Raw genomic sequence first — 21,428 nt, 5'->3', positions numbered from 1 at the left:
GAATGTAAAGGCGCCGGCTGGGTTAGGGCGTGGCCCCCTGACTACGGGGACGCCAGACAATGGATACCACGACGACTGCGCTGCAAAGGTCGTCGGCCCTCGGAGAGAGCACCAAAACCTGCGCCGCATGTGTCTGTGTAAAACCCCTACCCTCTTCTCACAAAGGCGACCACGCGGACTTTCTACGGTGACGTCGAACGATGACGTCGAACGGAGTGGTTATCAGCGGCTGCTGTCGGCGGCTAGAGCGTGCTCGTCGTCGTGCTCTGTGCTCGAAATGTACTCGTGAGCTATGCGCTCGTTTGCTGTACCCTTTGTCTTGCGGGCTCCATTTGGGAGTCACGCTAGACTGTCGATGTATGTCTTGCTTAAACTGTAAATAATGTAAATAAATCCTGCTCGCCTAAGTCCCGACGAAGAGTCAAGGTCCTCCCACCGTCCTACAAGCTCGTCTCCAAATCCGATAAGCATCCGTAAGGCATATGTGTTTTGCAATGCATGAAGAAATCACATAATTTTTTACGGCATTTCTATTGCAGTGTCGCACCCACTAGTACACGCAATAGAGTTTACATATCCCACTGCGGCTGCGTCCGTAATTTTGACCCGATTTTCATTTTTTTGGCAGTCCGCCCACTGCGAGAAGCTATACACCTTGAGTAACGTGGGAACTAAGCCTGAAGTTATTGGGAGTGTTTAGCCTATTGTAATTTGTCAAAAACTATTGCACTTGTCCGGGTTGAAGCGGCTAACGTTGCGAACATCAAACATGTCAAGATATGCAGCTATGGGCACTGTGCAATCACACATTCCGCCTGATCGACGAGGCTTGGCTCAATGAAGCTCAAAGGTCTCCAACAAGTCGTTCGGCGGCAAATTCTGGTAGAAGACATGCCGAACCTTGCTAATATTCTATATGTTTAACTGAAATACAGTGGCCCGCCGCGGGCAATTGAAGCTTTTGAAGTGCGCTGAGAGAAATGTCTGCATCGCCGCTTGTTTTGGGAAGCAAATGCAGCACTTATTTATTTTTTTGACATTCTTCCTAGCCGAATGCAGAGAAGATACTACCAATACGGTACTCGAACCGCCGCTTTCCACCGTCCATCAGCATCGCCCCGACACCCTCTAGTCCTGAAGATGTGTGTTTTCTCTGTCGCTCTCTCTTTGTATTAGCCTGGAAGCTTGTCCCGATTTGGCATGTCTGCCCTCTTTCGAAGGGAGTAATAATAAATTGACAGTATTGCCGGGCGAAGTAGGCAGTGAATGGCTGAAGATTATTTAAGTTTGCTTTAAGAATGTACTGAAAATATAGGCGAACCAAGAGTTTGCAGATGCAATATAGCAACGATTCGGGCGCTACGGTTTCAATGAATTTGTGGTGAGGCCTAGAAATGTGAGAAATGAGGCGCACGACAAACATGCGGTCTGCTTTGGAGGTTGTTACCTCCGCGCTGCTTTGATTGGTCGGTTCATCAGAACAAAGAGAACGATAATACATCAGCGACTGGAGATGTAGTCATCATTTAATATAGGTTTTAAACAATCATTATATTCCCAAAAACGTATGAATACCTTTTTGCAGTGCTCCTATTGCCGTGGGTAGTCGACTTCTCATGTTTACCTTGAAATGGTTTCTGTTCGACAAAATATCGTTTACGTATATTTTGAATCAGTACACAGGAAGATGTCTCTGTAATTTGTTTTCTCTACGCTGACGGCTGTTGAAGCCATTGCTGGATTGACTAGCGCAAGTGTAGACAAGGGAAACAAAAGGACGACAAGGACAAGCGCAACTTCCAACTTTACAAAAACGGTTATAAATATATACTCTCGCGGACTTGATCGCGACGTTTGCGCACGTGCAAGACAACATGGTTATCACAAGCAGACAAGAGCGCACCATGGCGGGGGCAGAGCTTAAGGTGGTCTCCCACAGACAGTTCCCAGGAATGCAAATTCTTTAGCGGTCAATGCTATGGATCGTTTGCTGACGCAGTTGCCTTCTGCGATAGCCGCCGACTCAACTATGAGTCAGGTGTTTTCCTGCTCGTGCCTTGCTACTATTTCGCTTTGTCCAAAGAGTGGGTGACGTTTACCTTGGGAGCAATAGATCCCAAGGAAGCCTTCTATACCTTTTTGAACTTTCTGATTGTGCTCCTGTAGTCTCAGCTGACATTTCAAACACTGAAATGTCACATTTCAAACTCTAAAATGCGCTTATGTTCTCGAGTTCGGCTGAACATGACGTAAATGGGGTATGATACGTTTTCGAAGGATGAGAAGCTATTTTGTATTTAAGACCACCGAGGTTCATGGAACACTTGCGAACATCTTGTGCCAAGATGCCTATACAAATATCAGAAAGATAAAGCGACAAAATGTAAAGTTCATAGAGGCTGTTACAATCTGTGTTGCCTATTTCTTACATGTTGGCAGTGTAAGGTACAGAAGTAAAATGCGTGCTGCGATATCCTCTTTACGTCAACCGTATATTTCTACCCATACCCACTTTCGGCATTCGCCATTGTGATGCTTCCCAAACAGTCAGATACGGCATCTGAAAGGCTAGCTACAAAATATTTGTATATAAAGGGCTCATGTTAACTCCTTGCTTCATGGGGAACATGAAGACGCAGAAGAGTGTCGCTCCAGCACTTATAGTCATTCCAGCGCTAGTGTTTGCGCTGATGTTCTCAACGGCACAGCCAGATGGGAGAGTTACGATCACAGAGCCTCTGTGTAACGTAGTAGAGGTAAGCGCGCTCTTCCTTATGTTTTATTAAGGTAACTATAATTGTAGGCAGCAAGAATCTTCGTGCAACTATGTGAGTGAATATCGGCTGGCGATATTTTCTAGCAATATTATTGGGAACCTGGTCAGAGCAATTATAATAAATTTATAGGGCAATTGCACTGTATTGCTTTAGTTATTGTTGTGGTTCATACGTTGTACGATTATTAGCGTTAGGTAAATATGAACATTTTGGAATACGGAACTTATAGAAATAGTGAGTCTCGAATTTATCATCAAATATATAAACAAGGATGCATATATATATATATATATATATATATATATATATATATATATATATATATATATATATATATATATATATCACACGACTATATTTATCTGCCTAATTAAGCACCCCAGGTAGAATGACTAGTCTAAGAAAGACAGCTGCCAGTCAACGTTAAAGAATTTGGAATACAACATCGCCAGTGGTCCTTCAAATATTGCGTGAATAGCCTCTCAATATATTTAGTCCGTGTTTGTGTTTGTAAACAAGTGTTCCAAGTGTAAGTGGCCGCTGTATGGATTGGAGCTTAACAAAAACGTTACGATAAATGGTTGATGGATATTGATGGAAGTTCTCTACAGAGGATAAGTTTATGTTGATTCATGTAAAATGGCCTGTGGCACGGGAACTATCAGTGCTGCGAGCGTTAAAGATAAAATGTTACAATAAGACGCTGCCAAACAACACTAAATGGCAGACAAGAAGCAAAACTCACAGATTGTTACCTAGACTTCCGCCGCAAGAACTGTAGAGAAGCCTTTGTTTATCGATTTTGTTCCTGCATTCGAATTTTTTGCCGTTGTTTCAGTTCTAATAATAAGCGCTACTTGGTATGTAGGTGGAAAAGAGTAAGAGGACTTTAATAGTCGATTTCTACGAAATATTTTCTTAGCGCTATATATTAGAAAACGCCGAATAGTTCATTTTCTAATAAGTATAGGAAAAGTTAGTTCGTAATATTGATTCGTACTCAAAATTTGAAATATTCACCTACACCTATAAGTATGAGCTCACTATATATTGTTTTGCGAGCTTCATTGTGTTTATATCCACTCAACCTCCCTAAATGACCGAACACTATTGAAAGCAATTGTTTAAGTACAGGATAATTTCTAAGACTTATAATCATCGCAGGCTCAAGAAATATCGAGGATACCACTATGACGTTATTATTGCATGCATTCTTACATTATTGCGTAATTGAGGAGAAAAACTGCGAGATACTACTAAGTCATGTTCTTAAAGCTCTTGTAAATTGTTCTGAAACATGAAAAATTAAGCTAATTAGAAGAGAACAGCTTTCTTATGTGTAAGGAACGCGACAAAGCTTGTAATAATTCAGAATTTGGCAGCCCACTTCAGAACACGTTCTTCGATTGAAACCCCCTTAATAACCTGCGGCTTTCTCGACACTACCGATTTGAAGAGCTGGCCAATTTTCCTGCCGTCGACAATAAAAGCAAATAATTAATATACATGTATAGTTGAAAATTTCCTTTTGTTCTTGCTGCTTTCCACTTCGAAATTCGCGTAGGATTGCTGAATATGCCTTGAATATGAGTGTTATCTTTTATTTAGCAACGTATTTTATTTAGTTAACAATGCGTTGTATGGAGCTAGAGGAGCTGTTTTAGTGAAGCGTTATGCGTTACGTGTGGTAAACGCAGCATGTACGGCCTGCCGGTCAGATGCATAAAAAAAGTTACACTGACGTCACTTCGCGAACGCGGGTAACGCGCAAGCTTACAGGTGCTATCGCACACACGACGATATCAGCCCACGGTGCGCCTATACGACTACACCAAGGTAAATATACCTGGTAGCGAAACTTCCATAGGAGCCTCGAAGTTTAAAACATGGCAGTTTATCGTTGGATGGATGGTTGTATGGATGTTATGAGCGTCCCATTTAGAACGGGGCGGTGGGTTGCGCCACCAAGCTCCTGCTATTATACTGCCTAATGTCCTACCAAAGTTAAAAAACAAAAACAAGAAAAAGCACTGTGAGCTCCCATAACCAAATTTTCTGACCCCTCATTGCGAACTGTGCTTTTGTACATCTCCGTTTTTTGTCGTTTCCTTACTTTTCTTTCACCAATCCTCCAATTGCCTCTTACTAATCCCTATTGCGGTCTTATTTACTTTTCCACTGCTCTCTTTGAAGCCAAGCGCTTCAAGGAGGCCAGTGGTGCCTAAATCGACCGCTGGAGAGACGTCTTCACATTCTATAACAAAACATGCTCCATCGTTTCCCTAGCTTTACCGCAGCAAGCACGTGCTTCTTCTTCCTTCTTATATCTCGCTTTATGGGTGCGTGTTCTAAGGCATCCTGATCTCGCTTCTAAACGTAATCAGCTACCCTTTGAGTTATCATAAATTGTTTCTTCCGTGATTTAGTTTTCTGCTCTTAAGTAGTTACTCATGGCAGGTTTCTTTTCCATTGCCGCCACCCATGAGATTATTTCAGCCTCTCTGACTTTCCACTTGACGTTATTTTTTGCTTTGTTGCCCACCCTATAGGCCGTATAATTGCTGGTAAGCTTCCTTGTTCTTTTCTTCCACTGTGAATCAATGTTTTTACTTTACAGATACCTCAACACTCTCCCAGCCCATTTACTTTCTTCCATATTCGTCAGTCATTCTTCGTATTCAATTTTACTGTGAGCTGCCCTCACTTCAAACCTAGTCCAGCCCGTATCACCCTGCACAGCTTCATTTGTAGTCTTCCGGTGAGCGCCCAATGCGAGGCGACCCACTGACCTTTGGTTCCCATCGAGTCCTGATTGTTTCCCTGATTTCAAGCAAACAACCACATTTCCAAAAGTAAGTCCTGGAACCATTACACCTTTCCACGTACCGCGGAGCGCCTCGTACCTATTGTATCTCCATAGCGCTCTGTGCTTCATTATGGCTGCATTTCTCTTGCCCTTCACAGTTATTGTTTTTCCTGTGTTTCCATATATCCATTTCTTTCGTTTATCCATATGCTAAGGTATTTATATTCTCTTACGCGAGGTATTTTCTGCCACTGTATTGCCAGTGTCTGTTCACTGGTTTCATTGAACACCATAACACCTCACTTTCTAACACTAAATTTCAAACCTACATCCTTGCCTTCCTGACCACAGATATTAGCCAGACGTTGTGAATCACTGTGCTTGTTAGCTAGCAACAGAGCGTCGTCCGTATGAGATAAACCTGGAAGGTGCTGCTCTACTACTGTACCCGCCTGTCAGTATGAGAGATTAAATCCGATGTTACTTCCTTCTAGGGCCCTCTCCATCCGCCATGTACATCATAAACAGCAGTGGGGATAAAGGGCACCCCTGCCTCAGTCCCTTGTTGATATCCACTTTCTCTTCGCTCCTCAACCCTTCCCATTTAACGCAAACGGTATTTTCTCGGCGAATCTCTCTGAAAAGCTATGGACAACCGTCACCTAAGCCTCCCCCTTCCAAAATATCCCATAAAATGTTGCGGTCTACATTCTCATACGCTCCTGTAATGTCCAAAAAGGCCACATATAACGGTCTGCTTCATACTCTTGATATTTCAGTACACTGAGCAAGAACAAACAAGTTATCATCCAAACGCCTACCTATTCTAAAACATTCTGAAGTTCTACCAAAATACCGGTATTTTCTGCCCATGCTTGCAGCTTTAATTTTATTGCCTGCATTGCTAGCCTGCGTATTCCCGATGTAATGGTCACCTGTCTATACGAGTGAATTCTATCTTTCTCGCCCTTACCTTCCTAAATTAAATTCATTCTACTTTGTCGCCAACTGTCTGATATTCGTCTATATTTTAAGGTTCTTACCACTGCTTACACTAGAGCTTATTTACTTTTTGGTCCTAGTTCATTAATCAGCTTTACGGGAACCTCGTCTAGCCCTGTGACTGTGCGCTTAGGAACTTTTTCGTCGGCCTTCTTCCAGTTGAAATTTCTCAGCACCAGCTCCTTTCCCATCTGGTTCACTTTCATCCCCTTGCTTTCTTTTAATACAACCTCGTCATTGCCTTGGAAAGATTAGGCTGTTATTTTTCGGACGTTTTTATTGACCCTTCTCCTTCCAGTCTGTTTCCATCTTCGTCCAGGATATGTTGTTGTATTGTTGTTGACTGCTTGCCTAATTATTTTATGTGGTTCCAAAATTCTCTAGGTGCGGCCTTCTTTTTCTCATGTATTTCTGACAACCAACGTTCACTTTCACCTTTTATCTTTGCTTGCACCAGTATTTGAACCATAGACGTTTTCTCCCGGTATATTTCCCTGCGCCTTCTTTGCCTACTTATGCTATCGGGGTGCTCCCTGTCGTTCGGTAATCGCTTCTCGTATCTCCCTGTTCCACCAGCTTTTCGGTTACTTTTTTCCTATCCAACGAGCATGTTGTTTCTCTTTCCGTATATCGGTCATTATTACACTTACAAGGTTACTATATTGCCACTGTTTACTTCGTCATTGGTAAAGTTCTTCCTCTACTCTAGTGACTATATTTGTTATTTGTTCAGCATATAAATTTGGACTGGTCATTTTGCAGTCCTTGCTCTCTTTCCCTACTACATATCCCATTTTCAAAATGATGCGTTTATGGTCACTCCCTATGCTGCTATACCCTTCCTCATTAATGATTCTACCTCTCAACTTATCATGAATTCCTTCTGCCATCAGAGAGTAATCGATGGTTGATTGCCGGTTTCCCACTTCCCACGTTATTTGTCATTCACACTTAGGCCCTGTATTCACGATAACGAGGTTATGTGGCTCACAAAGGTCTAGCATTGACTTCCCGTTGTTGTCGGTATAGGCATCTAAAGTCCGTATGTGGGCATTCAGGTCACCTAACAGGATATTTTCAGCATCATTCCCGAAACCCTTACTATCAGCACGTATGGATTCCACTGACATTTTATTCTTCTCTGTGCAATTATTTCCGGTGCACAAATACCTAACGTTTAGCCAAATCTTTTTCCCACTCATTGTACCTGATAACCAAAGGTGCTCTTGACATTTTGAATTTACTCTTTTCCATTTGGCTCCCTGACGGATGCGCATTCCGACTCCCTCTCCCTTTCTTTCGGACTTAGCTCTGTTGCACCCTTCCCAAACATAATTATACATTACTGGCCGCTCTTCCCAGTCTCTAAGGTGCGTTTCTGTAACCGCATACACCCCCTACTTGTTCTCTGTTTAACTGCTATTTAACTGCGGTAATTGGAGCTTATCGCCATCTGTACGTGGAGGGAAAAGTTCCGGCAGAAGAAAAAATTATCTGACGCTATATCCGTTAAAAACAGAAGTGACGTCATTTTGTTTTCGAAATCGCGAAATTTGTGTTTTTGGCCTGCCTTGACAGCTATATATTCAAATGCCCCGCCATTCGACTTGATTGGCGTTTCGAGCTTTCATCGCGGAAAGCGATGCAGAAAAAGGCCAGCCGTACGGTTGTCGAAATCGCACCCCTGCACACAGCATGCTTTCTTGGAGGCCGAAAAAAGCTTTAGGTGTAGAGTGCTGATCCTATCGTCGGATGCCAAGCCCGTCGTCCAGAGCAGTAGCACGGAAACAACTACACAATTATATAAAATACAACTCACTGCTTTTCACTGAACAGGTTAAGGAGCGATGAAGCTACTCACGTTACCAACTTCAGACAAATTTCGACCAGCAAAAAAGCACAACCTGTGAGAGGGGCGTATTTCAAGAGGTGAACTTTACGAGCGCACCTTTCTGCACATTTCAAGAGGTGCATTGCATTGCGAGTGATAGCAGCGTCAACGGCCCCTGAAACGATGGGCGCTGAAATTAAGTGTATTTGTTAATAATACTGAAATTGAACAAACTTGTATTTTCTTAACTCGTCACGAATATATAAAGTTGACCATTATTTTATTTTCATTGAATGAATCTAACTGTGTCTCGCTTGAATAAAAAAAAAACTCGTTCTTCCTTTCCCAATGTTTGCTCGCTCCAAACAGAGTCGCGCTTCAATCGCTGCTCCAATAACCACCCTTGCTCATGTCGGTGACAAATTTTACTGAACCGCTTTTCGCCCGAAGCTTCGCGACTTATTTGGATTGACCTTGCCTACACTGTCTGCATCGCAGATTGTATTCAAGACAGGGCACGCGCGGCTGCGCCATACGCGTCATCCGCTGGAGTAGAAGGCCCCGTTGTAAGCATTTGCTTACTGTGTAAATAGCCTAGCCTGGTGTCAGCGCGCACAGGGAAACATGAACATGGCTGTAGGAATCGCGGCAGTAGCAGCGAGCGAAATGACCTTTGTCATGTCTATCACTTTAACGCAAACTGAGCGGTGAGAACAGATGGCACACAAAGCTACCAGCCGTCGGCCCACCTAGACAGCGCCCCCAAAGCAGGTCGCTTTCAAGATAAAGCCCGCGAGACCGTGCGCGGCTGAAGTACAACGCCCCCCTACCTGGCATTCCCGGTGCCATGCGTTCGACGAAAAAATTGGAGGACGCTTAAGCTTCGCCTTCAAGAGTCGAACGTGACAGTGTTACGGCACCCCATTCGCACCGCCCACTCATTCGCTCGGCATGCTCTTGAGTCACACAGATGAAATGTGTGCCTGCGCAAGCGGAATGAACCAAAGAACTCGGCGTCTCGGAGGAAGAAACGATCTACGCGAGCCAAACGTCTTGATCGGTACGGACAGCCGGGCCGCGACGCGCCATGAAGACGAAGGGGAGAAGCGGGCGAGTGGCGCGCCACCTGTCGGGGCGGCACCGTACATTGCGAGGTCTTCTGTGTTTACCGCAAGATGGCTGTGGAATGTAGTGGAAACGTACTTCGCTACTCGTTGAACTGCGACGTATGTAATTTACATGCTCATATTTACCGATATACACCGCAGTATAACATTCTACGGCACGCTTCTAAGGCAACACCGCATTCACTAGAGGCGCTTTTGTCCCGCTTTGAAGCATCGAACTCATGGCTGAGTGGCAGCGTCTCCGTCTCAGACTCCGGAGACCCTGGTTTGATTCCCACCGAGCCCATCTTGGAGGTTTTTCTTATTTGTGCATCGCCTTCCGTCATTTTTCGCTCACGGCCGACGTTGACAACACCGGCTTTCCTGCGACACGAGCTCCACAACGCTATCGCGTTAATATGGCGTGCATAATTCCATTGTGCACGCCATGGTGCACGCGATACTTGGCAGCCATCGTCGGCTCACCGTCGCACGCTTTCACTCGGACACACTGTGTACGGCGCGCGAAGACGACGTTATCAGGAGACAAACCCTGACCGGACGTATGGATCGCAAAGAAAAACTGTAGCAAGTTCCAGAGGGCGTCATCCAGCGCGCCTCCGCCTACCTTCCTCCTCCGCAACGCTTCACATCGTTTCTCGATCCCCACTTGTTCAACGTTGCCTACCCATTCGTCTAGGTGGCGTTACATTGCCGCGCGCTTAGCGCGCTCTGTCGTACTTTCAGTGGCGCGCGATTATGTTCACATGCCTTGCGTTCCCCGTTCAACCTTCCCTGTTCACTTGCCTCGCGGCATCCGACTGACACAGCTGATTTGAAGAGCTGGCCAGTTACGTACGCTTGCGCGTAGAATATGTATTATGCAGATCACACACGGTGTCCAAGTCATTGTAAGCAAAGATCCGATGAGCCGGTAAGACAAAACGGCACATGTCGGTAAGATATGTGCATCTGAATCCAGTGATGAACACGCCTTGGAATCGCTTGCCAAGGCGGTTTAAAAGTGCGACGCAATGCCACAACCGGCAAGAGCATCTAAGCCTTGGGACAGCACTGGGTTCTCGCGGCATTGCGCGTTCGTCTGCAATAACTGCACTTGCGGAAAACTCTCTGTTGAGGAAGGGAAAGCGGCAAAGCGTGCAAAAGAGCCCTGCCTAAAACCAATATTCTTAGCTGCGTTAGTTCAAACAAAGTATAAAATTCTTACCTAAAACAGAAATACAAGACAAAAACACAACTGAGCGAACATTTGGCCAATTTTTCTGCTTGTCTCTTCCAATTTTAGGCAAATGGGAAATCGTGGCAGGTGGATGCTACGCTGATTCAGTATGGCCTCCAACAAACCGAAAGCGCTGTTAAGCTCTGCCGGAGTACAACGCGCAACAACTTATGTAGACATGCTCATACCTCGCTGATTTCCTTTTTTTGCCATTGAATGTTGTCCGCTAGTAAAGTTAGGGGCAGTAGGAGCGATGTATGCGTGTGATTGAGGACAGATACTCATCCGATGTCGACAAACAGAAAAGCAAAGCAATAACTTTGGTGCATTAGAGCAATTTCACGCTTCATCGTGTATATTACTTGCAGTTACAATGTTTGGGTAGAGTTTGTTGTTTATATAGACAACAATTTTATACACAACAAAGCTCCTGACCTGCATATCTTTAGCTGCAGTGCCGACTCAAATGCGTGAACGCACACTTGTTATGTTTGTGCTGTCCTAGGTTGAGCTATTCGGCAAGATAGCAGGCGCTTCCAGCCGCAGTTCCGGCCACCAAGTCCGGAAGGGTTAGCAAAAGAGGAGTTTCTTTCAAAACAGTCCTATGCCCCCTTGTACCTACTGCAATACAACAATTGCAATAATGTGTCATTTTTATCAAATATACACTCCTTTGAAGTTGAAGTAAGGAAGGTAGCCCGCCAACTGCATATGCTGTTTCTCAGGCTTCCATAGTCATATCCACGTTTGGCTGCTTCCTAGAGGCAGCCCATTCACGAAGACATACCGAGCCTCTTTGTGTCGGTAACCTCGACCCTCTTGTTAGCGGACCCCCAACCTACGCCCCCGTCGAATCAGAATACGCACCGCTGATGTTATTTTAATCACTGAACCTATTAAGTTTTTACGAAAAAAAATATGACTGAGGATGGCGAGATAAAAGCAGCGTCAAATCACTGCCTGACGGGTACCATGCAAAAATATTTACCGTGAGGTCATGGCAGGTAATAGCACAATAATTATATTCATAATACCATTTCGGTAGATGTCATTATTGGTCACAGTACAGGTGCGTTTAACAAGTACGTAATCATATAGTCATGCGCACGAACTAATTCATACAGGAAGTAACGAAGTTGTAATGGCGTGGTACACTAATACAAGATATGCAAACATGCTTTGGGTGCACGTTAAAGAAGCTAGTGTAGTCAAGATTAATCGAGTCCCCATTACAACGTGCCTCATAAACATATCGTAGCTTTGGCATGTAAAACCCGAAGATGTATATATTTCTATACCCCCAATAAACAAGAAACGAATATGAGCGGAATTGCGATAGTAGCTATATGGACACTCGAAGCGCATTTCCGCCGTCGTTGTCGCCGTGAGGTGCCTTATAAAGTCGAAGGGCGGTAACACCGTCGCTGCGCACCCTACGCAGTTTGTGCGAGTAAAAGCGTGCGAGAGGAGCCGACGATCGCGGCCGAATCTCGCCCGTGCGAAAGAGAGGAAATCGGTGAGGAAGCCGGCCGTCTTCCGCCGTGCGCGAGGCACCCAACCTTGCAAGGCACCAGAGGGAGGAGGGGGGGAGGGGCGTTCTACTCCGACTGTAACTAGGCATGTGGAGGCTGCGCACGGTCGCACTGCCGTATCTTGAGAGCGATCTGCTTTGGGGGCAGAGTTTAGGTGCGTCGGCGGCTCGTAGCTTCGTGCGTGCGGTGTGTTCTCTGCGCTAACTTTGCGTTGAAGCGATCCACAGCACGAATGTCATTTCACTGTCAGCTGCTGCCGCGTTTCCCCACTCCAGCGTTTCGACAGCGAGTTTTCGCGGCAATTGAGTAAGTTGTGTTCATGTGTCCTCGTGCGTGCGTGACACTGTGCTGACAGATGGGCTGACAGATGAAAAGGGCTGACAGATGGAATAACATACTGTGGTATAAAGTTTGTAAACAGGGATAAGGTGCCTCAGAAAGGCTGGCCAACGTTTTGATAGGAGGACCTATCTTCGTCAAAGGCGGCCTAGTTATTCTAGGTATGTTAGCTTTAGAGGGTTAGTGCAGTGACGTCACATGCGTTTGACGTCGGTGGCGGTTGGTTATAAAGGGAGACTTCAGAGGTAACAAGCGCTGTCGCCTGACGTCTGTGAGGGTCGTTCCCAAGACGAGGGGACAAGAACGGTAGAGTGGGATGGTGGGGAGAAAAGAAAAGAAAGAAAAGCAGAAAAGAAACGGGGGGACACCAAGAGCAAAAAAAGGGAGGCGGTGAAAGAACAACACAAAGAAAGGAAGGGGGCATGGGAGGGCGTTGGGGAAGCGAGAGGTTAAGGAGCATTCAGAGGTGTCGTTAGCGGCTTGTTTTTGTGGCATTAGAAGAGCCGGTCAGGCGGTCAGCGCGCGAGTAACACAAAAGGACCCCCCCCCCCCCCCCCCCCCTAAAAAAAAAAAAAAACATGAGTTGAAAGCGTGACTTGAGTAGCATGGCAGCAATGCGTCGAGTCATTTTGAAGTAGTTAAGATGGCGACAAGGAGTCGGGGATGCAATGCATGACGTATCTGGAAGGCAGCGGCATGGTCTTTCAAGGTACGTTAGCCCAAGTAGCTCAACGTAGATGTCGCTACGGCTGTGTACAGAAATGTCGATATCCTGTGGCTGAGGCGCTGACAAAGCTATACTGCCGACAGGGATTTCGGAATGTGTTAGTGAGGGTGTTTCAAAAACATAATAAAAACAAACAAAAAAAGAAATGACAGGGGGGAATCCAAACCGGAATAACAAATAGGAGGGTGACGTGCGCAGAAGCGGGCGAGGGCCGGTGTACATGGGAAAAGGAGGTCATACAGTTGATATAAACATAAACACATGAAAGAGTATACAAAATTAAGTAGTAGGCAGGAAAAATATGTCGGAATGGAGGAATAGGTGAGGTTAAGAATTAAGGTTAGCTGGTGGCATAATGTGTTTTGTGTCTTGGTTGATGATATGAGAATTTCGTATTTAAGTTACCGCTTTAGATTCTAAGTTGCCACGTGCCAAATTAATTCCCGTCGGGTGTAGGCAATTAAACTTGTGCATGAGGTATGATTCCGTATATTTCCTTTCGCTGGGTGAACTGAAATTTGTAGTATATGGAGCCTTGCTTCGTGAAATATATGACCGTGTTCATTAAAGTGGCTGGCTACTGCTTTAGGTAAATTGTGTTTTGTGTCCCCGCGGTGACCGTTGAGTGTTGTATGAATCTGTTGTCCAGTCTCACCTATGCATTGTTTGCCACAAGTAGCACATTCTAGACAGTAGACTACATTGCTTCATGTGCAGGGGAAAGCCGAAGTTACCTTGTGTGCGTAACTCGACGCTATACTTTTTACTGTAATAGTAGATTTAATATGTTTGCATGTAGAGCACCTGGGGTGGCCACAGCGACCGGTTCCCAACTTCGTCTTTGTTCTTAGTTTGGCATGCACAAGAATATCTTTAAGATTAGTGTTGTGTCTGTAGGCTACTCTGGGCGGGTCGGGAAAAATCTTAGGTTTCTGGTTGCTGGTGAGAATTGGGTAGTATTAACTGAGATTGTTATTCACGTTTGGGAGTGCATTTGAGAATTTAGTAATAAGAGGCGTTGTTGTTCTTGTGATCCTCGGGCGGGGCTTGAGGACCTCGGCTCGATCAAGTTTGGTTGGAGCGGTGTAGGCACTTTGAAGGTCACTGTTTGGGTGGTTCCTGTTTGATAGGGTTTCTTTAAGGTTATCGAGTCTATCTATGTAGTCTAGGCTTTCAACGCATATGCGACGTAGTCGTGTGGCTTGGCCTTTAAAGATATCTTGGCCTTGTTTGCAATATCTGGAATGGTAGCTCGTATATTTTAGGTACTGCTATTTGTCGAAAGGTTTCCTATACAGCGTGGTTTTTGCGCCGCATTGTCAGTGTATATTGTTGTGTCCAGAAAGTTTATGCGCTCAGTTGAGGATTCTGCTGTGAATTTTATTGTTGGACAAAAAGAGTTTGGAAATGCTGCATATTTATCTAGGCTGTCTTGACCATGTCCCCATATTATGTATACGGTGTCTATGCATCGTAGGTATGTGTGGGGCTTGTCAGTACAGCGTGACAGGAAAACTGTTTCTAGAATTCCCAAAAATATGTTCCCGTAGGTAGGTGCAAAAGGCGTACCCATGCTTGTAGCATGTATCTGTAGGTAGTAACTTGCCTCAAATTCAAAGTAGTTATGTGTTAGAACTAATTCAAGAAAAGACAAGTAGACTTCAGTAGAATGTTGTGCAATGTGTTTAGACTGCGTTTGTTTTATCGAAAATAAGCTATCAGGGATTGGAATGTAGGTGTACAGGGCCGTGACGTCTAGTGTTGCGAGAATTATGTAGTGGGGCAATGTGCCTTTAGTATTAATGTTCTCTATAATTTTCAGTAGGTGGGGCGTATCTTGTGCAAATGACGGAAGTGCTTTTGGCAAGTCACCAAGGAAGTGGCTAAGGAATGTTGAGATGCTCTCTGTAGGGGTGTAGTTGTTTGATACTATCGGGCGACCTGGGACAATAGCGGTGTATAGTTCAGTGGATGGAATTTTATGAATTTTTGGAAGGAGGTAGAAACGCCCGGCAGTTTTCATGCTTGGTTTAAGAAATTTGTATTCTGACAGTGTTGTCAATTGATCAGCCAAAAGTGATTTTAGCCTGTTGGTAATTGTCACTGTGCAGGATAATGTCGGATTATCTAGCATACGTAAAGTTCTGTGTTGTCTGTAAGCCTCGTGCTTGTGTTTTTCTAATGGCCAAACAACTATACTTCCACCCTTATCTGCTTCGTTAGTAACAATGTCATTCCGGCAACTAAGATTTCAAATGATATGACTCTCCGACGCAGTTATGTTTTTAGGTCGCTTAGATGTCTTGTATTGGCTTATAATTTCTTTACCGACAGTTTTAAGGTATATGTCAAGTTATATGGCTTGTTCTGGTTCGGGAGTCCCAGTGGATTGGGTTCTAAGTGGTGTCGTCCCGGTGTCTGGTGTGTCTGCGAAAAAGTGTCTGATCCGCATTCGTCGGGAAAATTCTGATAGGTCCTTGTGAACGTCGAATTCATTTATTGTGTTGTTCGTAGGACAAAAGTTTAGGCCCTTGCTGAGTACGCCTATTTCTTTTTTACTTAATGTTTTTGAAATGTCTACAACATTGGAGGGGTTTGATTTTGTGGAAGTTTCCGTCACGTCTGGTACTTCAAAACTCCAGGTCCCTCTTGTCGGCGTGTGGCGAGTGTTTGCCTGGAAGGTTGTTTTTTTATTAAAGTTTGCTTTTTTCCCTTGTCTTTGAACCAATTTTCTAGACTGTTTTTCGTCGTAATACTCTGAATCTTTCTTCTCGTCTGGTGTCAGAGCTATGTTCAGAAGTCTGTGGCTTAAACTATCGATTTGTTCTTCGCAGTGTTCTTCGAGGATATTAAAAAGTGAAAGTGAGGCATTGTGCATTGTTGTTTGCTAGTTTGCACGATGGTGTGATGGGAGGTTTCCTAGAGCTGGTACAGCCTGCAGTGTTAGAGCTTTAGGGATTATATTTTTCTCTGTGCAGATTGTGTAGGTTTTCAGATGGGAGGTGTAGCTCGCATGTTTTTGGTAAGTTTTCTAGGCCGTAGGAATTCGGTGCTTCGTGGCAGAGAAGGGTTAGGGATTTGGGATGTCTGTCATTTATTTGTATTTTTGCGGGTTGATTTGCGTGAGGTGTTTTTTGTTTGGCAGGTTTATTACAACATGCCTGGCTTAATTCGAGATCGGTTTCTGTTTGACTTTGTGCGTTTGCAGGCAGGCGTTTCGGGATCTGTGTGAAAACTTCGCGAGTGGATTTTCTGTTGTCTTTCACAGTTGTGTCTGTTTGAACTGTGGTTGATGTCGTTTTTGGTCTAGTGAGTCTCTTGTGGCTCTTGTCACATTCCGCTGTCTGTGTTTCAATTGTTTTTGAGGTGACTGTCGCTGTTGTATTGTTCGCAGTGGCACGCTCGGCAGAGTCAGTGGGGGTGGTATTTGAGATGGATTTCAAGAGTGTTATTCTGTACTTGTCCTTGATAAAGGATTTGATGTGCTGGAAAACTAGCTTTATTCATCTGCGGTTTAAGTGGAAACCGTCTCAAGCTAGGTGCTCGTGCGGTGCTTCGTGTATTTCAGCGTGGTGCATCGTTACAACGTTCTTTTGAGAGTGTGCTGAGTTGAAAATTAATGAGTTGAGCTTGTTAGTCTCCTTATTGTGCTTTATTAGTGCATTAGTTTGGTGGATTAGTGGGCGGTGTTTGTTTTGTAGGCGGTGAACGACAGTTGTTACGGTTATATGTGCGTTTGGGCGAGCAGCTTGAATAGTTCGTATTACAACGTTCATTGACTCGATCGTTTCCTTTACAAACTTTATACCACAGTGAGCTATTCCATCTGTCAGCCCGTTTTTTGATTTTGTACTTCCATGCCAGCTGACGATGAAGGAACAGCGTAAGTGCCTCTTGTTATCCTTTGCCCATGCAGCACTCCTTGGAGACAATCAGTACAGACACCTGAAAGAACACTTTCCACCAGCCCCACACGCGCCATACATAAGATACCTGAGTGGGGCGCGAGCATTAGATATTCTCCCGCTAGTTTGTGATACGCCAGTTGACCACCACAGGATTCATTATAAATGCAGGCACAAACAACCTCAGCGCACAAAGCGCCGCGGAAACGATCGAGTCAACGAAAATCGTAATACGAACTATTCAAGCCGCTTGCCCAAACGAATACATAACCTTAAGAACTGTCGCTCCCCGCCTACAAGAGAAACACCACCGTCTAATTTACCAAACTAATGCACTCATGAAGCACAATGAGGAGACTAACAAGCTCAACTCATTAATTTTTTCAACGTATAACACTTCCACAAGAACGTTTACATGATGCACCACGCCGAAATACACAAAAAAACGCACGAGCAAATAGCTTGGGACGGTTTCCACTTAAACCTCAGAGGAATAAAGCTAGTTTCCCAACACATCAAATCCGTTGTTAAGAGCAAGTACTGAAAAATACTGTTGAAATTCACCTCAAATACCACCCCCACCAACTCTGCCGAGCCTGCCACCGCGAACAACACAACTGCGACAGTCACCTTAAAAACAATCGGAACACAGACAGCGGAATGTGAAACAAGCGACTGCACAAGTGCAACATTCATCTCAAGAACACTCGGAACACAGACAGCGGAGTGTCAAAAGAGCCACAAGAAACACACTAGACCAAAAACGAAATAAACCACAGTTCAAACAGATACAACTATAACAGACAACAAAAAATACACTACCGAAGTTTCACACGGACCCCCACACGCCTGCCTGCACACACACAAAGTCAAACAGAAACCGAGCTCGAATTAAGCCTGTCAAACAGAAAAATACCCCACGCAAATCTACCCGCAAAAAGACAAATAAATGACAGACATCACAAATCAATAACTCTTCTCTGCCACGAAGCACCGAATTCCTACAGATTAAAAAACTTTCCAAAAAACATGCGAACTACACCTCCCATCTGAAAACCTACACAATCTGCACAGAGAAAAATAAGAGTTACTACCTACAGATACATGGTACAAGCATGGGTACGCCTTTTGCACATACCTACGGGAACATATTTATGGGGATTCTAGAAACAGTTTTCCTATCACGCTGCACTGACAAGCCCCACACATACCTACGATACATAGACACCATATTGATAATATTGGGACATGGTCAAGACAGCCTAGATAAATATGTAGCATTTGTAAACTTTTTTCGTCCAACAATAAAATACACACCAGAATCATAGATTGAGCGCAGACACTTTCTGGACATAACAATATACATTGACAACGGGGTGCTAAAGACAACGCTGTACAGAAAACCTTTCGACAAACAACAGTAACTAGAATATACGAGCCACCATTGCAGATATTGCAAACAAGACCAAGATATCTTTAAAGGCCAAGCCACACGACTACGTCGCATTTGCGTTGAAAACCAAGAATAAATAGATAGACTCGATAACCTTAAAGAAACCCTATCAAACAGGAACCACCCATAGAGTGACCTTCAAGTAGCCTACACCGCTGCAACCACACTTGATCGAGCCGAGGTCCTCAAGCCCCGCCTGAGGATCGCAAGAACAACAACGCCTCTTGTTACTACTAAATTCTCAAACGTACTCCCAGACGTGAATAACAACCTCAGTAAATACTACCCAATTCTCACCAGCAACCAGAAACTTAAGATTTTTCCCGACCCGCCCAGAGTAGTCTACAGACACAACACTAATTTTAAAGATATCCTTGTGCATGCCAAATTGAGGACAATGACGAAGTCGGGAACCGGTCGCTGTGGCTACCACAGGTGCTCTACATGCAAACATATTCAATCTACTAATACAGTAAAAAGTACAGCGTCGAGTTACGCACACAAGGTAACTTCGGCTTTCACGTGCACATGAAGCAATGTAGTCTACTGTCTAGAATGTGCTACTTGTAGCAAAATATGCATAGGTGAGACTGGACATCAGATTAATACAACACTCAACGGTCACCGCGCGGACACAAAACACAATTTACCTAAAGCAGTAGCCAGCCACTTTAATGAACATGGCCATATATTTTACAAAGCAAGGCTCTATATACTATAAGGTTCCGTTCACCTCGCGAAAGGAAATATACAGAATCATACCTCATACAGAAGTTCAACTGCCTACACCCGACGGGAACTAATTTGGCACGTGGCAACTTAGAATCTAAAGCGGTAACCTAAATCTGAAATTCTCATATCATCAACGAAGACACAAAACACATTATGCCACCAGCTAACCTTAATTCTTAACCTCACCTATTCCTCCATTCCAACATTTTTTTCCTGCCTACTACCTAATTTTATATACTCTTTCATGTGTTTATGTTTATATCAACTGTATGACCTCCTTTTCCCATGTACACCGGCCCTCGCCCGCTTCTGCGCACGTCACCCTCCTATTTGTTATTCCGGTTAGGATTTCCCCCTCTCATTCCTTCTTTTGTTTCTTCTTTATTATATGTTTTTGAAGCACCCTCACCAACACATTCCGAAGTCCCAGCCGGCAGTATACCTTTTCGGCGCCTCAGCCGCACAGGATATCGACATTTCTGTATACAGCCGTAACAACACCTACGTTGAGCTACTGGGGTTAATGTCCCTCGAAAGACCATGCCGTTGCCTTCCAGATACGTCGTGCGTTGCGTCCCCGACTCTTTGTCGCCATCTTAACTACTTCAAAATGACTCGACGCATTGCTGCTATGCTACTCAGTTCACGCTTTTAACTCACGTTTTTTTTTTTTTCTGAGGGGGGCGGGGTCTTTTGTGTTACTCGTGCACTGACCGCCTGACCGGCTCTTCTCATTCCACAAAAACAAGCCGCTAACCACACCTCTGAATGCTCCTTAACCTCTCGCTTCCCCAACGCCCTCCCATGCCCCCTTCCTTTCTTTGTGTTGTTCTTTCACCGCCTCCCTTTTTTTGCTCTTGGTGTCCCCCCGTTTCTTTTCTGCTTTTCTTTCTTTTCTTTTCTCCCCACCATCCCACTCTACCGTTCTTGTCCCCTCGTCTTGGGAACGACCCTCACAGACGTCAGGCGACAGCGCTTGTTACTTCTGAAGTCTCTCCCTTTATAACCAACCGCCACCGACGTCAAACGCATGTGACGTCACTGCACTAACCCTCTAAAGCTAACATACCTAGGATGACAAGGCCGCCTTTGACGAAGATAGGTCCTCCTATCGAAACGTTGGCCAGCCTTTCTGAGGCACCTTATCCCTGTTTACAAACTTTATACCACAGTATGTTATTCCATCTGTCAGCCCTATCCATCTGTCAGCCCATCTGTCAGCACAGTGTCACGCACGCACGAGGACACATGAACACAATTTACTCAATTGCCGCGAAAACTCGCTGTCAAAACGCTGGAGTGGGGAAACGCGGCAGCAGCTGAGAGTGAAGTGACATTCGTGCTGTGGATCGCTGCAGCGCAAAGTTAGCGCAGAGAACACACCGCACGCACGAAGCTACGAGCCGCCGACGCACCTAAACTCTGCCCCCAAAGCAGATCGCTCTCAAGATACGGCAGTGCGACCGTGCGCAGCCTCCACATGCCTAGTTACAGTCGGAGTAGAACGCTCCCCCCCCCCCCCCCCTCCTCCCTCTGGTGCCTTGCAACGTTGGGTGCCTCGCGCACGGCGGAAGACGGCGCGCTTCTTCACCGATTTCCTCACTTTCGCACGGGCGAGATTAAGCCACGATTGTCGGCTCCCCTCGCACGCTTTTACTCGCACAAACAGCGTAGGGTGCGCAGCGACACTGTGCCCACCCTTCGACTCAAGGCGATCGCGACGGCGGTAATGCGCTTGGAGTGTCCATATAGCTACTATCGCAATTCCGTTCATATTCGTTTCTTTTATTGGGGGTAAAGAAATATATACATCTTGCGTTTTTACATGCCAAAGCTACGATATATTTATGAGGCACGTCGTAATGGCGACTCTTGATTAATCTTGACTACCCAAGCTTCTTTAACGTGCACCCAAAGCATGTTTGCATATGTTGTATTAGTGTACCACGCCATTAGAACTTCGTTACTTCCTGTATGA

The 21,428-nt window shown here is 44.9% G+C and overlaps 1 protein-coding gene across 1 annotated transcript in view; it reads left to right on the top strand.

Annotated features, from left to right (window-relative positions):
- The first annotated feature begins 2,657 nt into the window (after positions 1–2,657).
- LOC129380710 (uncharacterized) overlaps positions 2,658–21,428 on the top strand; it is a 112,489-nt gene continuing 93,718 nt past the window's right edge. The window contains exon 1 of the mRNA XM_055062486.2: positions 2,658–2,756. The gene's annotated coding sequence lies outside the window, so the exon portion shown is untranslated. The remainder of the gene's footprint in view (positions 2,757–21,428) is intronic.

The sequence above is a fragment of the Dermacentor andersoni genome, chromosome 10 (genome assembly GCF_023375885.2).
Source record: "Dermacentor andersoni chromosome 10, qqDerAnde1_hic_scaffold, whole genome shotgun sequence".
Taxonomy (NCBI): domain Eukaryota; kingdom Metazoa; phylum Arthropoda; class Arachnida; order Ixodida; family Ixodidae; genus Dermacentor; species Dermacentor andersoni.
Note: the sequence above shows the minus strand (reverse complement) of the source record. Positions and strands in the feature narration are given on the sequence as shown.